This window comes from Seriola lalandi, unplaced genomic scaffold, assembly GCF_002814215.2.
Source record: "Seriola lalandi dorsalis isolate HSWRI2012SDOR001 ecotype SW California unplaced genomic scaffold, Sedor1 jcf7180001963581, whole genome shotgun sequence".
NCBI classification, from domain to species: domain Eukaryota; kingdom Metazoa; phylum Chordata; class Actinopteri; order Carangiformes; family Carangidae; genus Seriola; species Seriola lalandi.
Window position 1 is genome coordinate 1 of NW_019434249.1, and position 1,903 is coordinate 1,903.

Below are 1,903 nucleotides of genomic sequence, written 5' to 3' on the forward strand. Positions count from 1 at the left end.
AATAAATTGATAAATATCTGATTCCTGGCACAGATTAGTCATTTGGTTCCTGTGATTCAGCTTTAAACCGGTAACAGAATTATTTGCGTGCTGTAGCTACTTACCTCATTTGTATTTGAGCCTCCATGCTTCTCAACAGATCCAATGCTGTAAGCTGTTAAGCAAACATTTTAATCCATGCATACAACCAATTAATTTCACATCTTAAATAAAAACTTACCATTTGCTTGACGTCTTCCTACCACTAGCAAGGTCAGCAGCAACCATCTGGAGAAAGAAGACATCCTAGTCACTATATGCTTTAATAAAGAGTTGAACACAAAACCAAACACAAAAAAAAAACCATACACTTACCTTAAGAGAAACCCCATGGCTTTGGCCACAGATATAGGCCAGTGAAGCAGCAAAATAACTTGTATCAGCTCCTACCGAACCACACAACTGAACTAGTCTGAAAACAATAAATCACTGAGGTCCCTCTGGAGCTCTTTATAAGATGTCCCCTCTTACTTCCCTGTTTAACACAGGTGTGAGTAGTTGAAGACAGGTGTGGCTAATTATCTGACAGGAGAGTTGCACTGCAAAAGGTTGGCACAAGTCTTTCAGATTTTTATTTGACCGTTGGAATCTAATGAGAAATAAAAAGGTTGTTGTGAATAGTCGGATGAGCCCAACCAAGGACATATTTGAATAAAGTAGGAAAGAGTACAAGTATCTGCTTCAGCTTCAACTGTGTGTTATTCCACCCACTTGAACATGGTGGGTTTTTTGTTCAAGACTATTACCATAGCTTAAAGTATTTGGTTCAGTAACTATCCAGAAGAGAGTAGAATAAACTCAGATGACCATCACTTAATTTACAGTAAAGTAATGCTTGATTGCTTGAGTGCAGGGAAATTGGACTATGTGCTTGACTAGATTTGTTTCATATTTTTCATTGTTAAAGATCACACACATGCATAATAAATACCACAGCCACAATGTTGTTATCTGCTTTTTAAACCCTCATATTAAATTTCAAAATTGGATTCACATACAATGTCATGTCATTAATTTCTCATGGACATTTAACCTACCCAACAAAATAAAGGTTAATATAATATAATATCGTATCATGTAACATAACATAACATAACATAACATAACATAACATAACATAACATAACATAAAATAAAATGAAATAATATAATGTGTATTGTGTATATTGTATTTATTATTGTATATTTGGTATATTTTTGTTGTATATTTCCATAGATGTTTTATTCTATAGATGTTTACTTTCTGCTGTGGTAAATGAATTTCCCAGTTGTGGGATAAATAAAGTTAATCTAATCTAATCTAATAATATAATATAATATAATATAATATAATATAATATACATTGTTTTTATTATTATTATCTAAAGGACTACATTTCCCGTCAGCAACCACATTACGCAAGGCTTACTCCACTTCCTGGAACGAAATTTCAAAATAAGAATGTTTTCGCACGCTGGTCGTTTGCCAGCAGCGCTATGAAATCGACCGCAAACCTAAAACCCGACTTTTATTTTGAAATCGGGGTCATTCATCCGTGTTTCGTCGATCCCTCGCGGAGCCACCGACCGCCCGGGACCTGTGGGAGGATAATCACGTATGAACGGTAGGATCCAGCAGGCAGGTACCAGTCCGCCACGATGAGGCTCCGTTTGGCCGGAGCCGTGCTGCTGTCGGCGGCCGCCTACTACGTCTACCTGCCGCTACCGAGCGGCGTGAGCGAGCCGTGGAAGCTGATGCTGCTAGACGCGCTGTTCCGGAGCTTCATGCGGGCGGTGAGAGCCGAGTGATGCGGGAGACAGGAGAGCAGAGGTGGACAGGTTGATGCGAGGGAAGACAGAGAGAGCTGTCAGAGAAAGTTCTAGA

The 1,903-nt window shown here is 38.8% G+C and overlaps 1 long non-coding RNA gene across 1 annotated transcript; it reads right to left on the reverse strand.

Annotated features, from left to right (window-relative positions):
* Positions 1-104: 104 nt before the first annotated feature.
* Positions 105-1,324, reverse strand: LOC111648469 (uncharacterized). Its single transcript, XR_002760139.2, has 3 exons — positions 355-1,324; positions 221-267; positions 105-154 (listed from the first exon to the last, which is right to left on the reverse strand). It is a non-coding gene; the product is annotated as an uncharacterized LOC111648469 (long non-coding RNA).
* Positions 1,325-1,903: the final 579 nt, after the last annotated feature.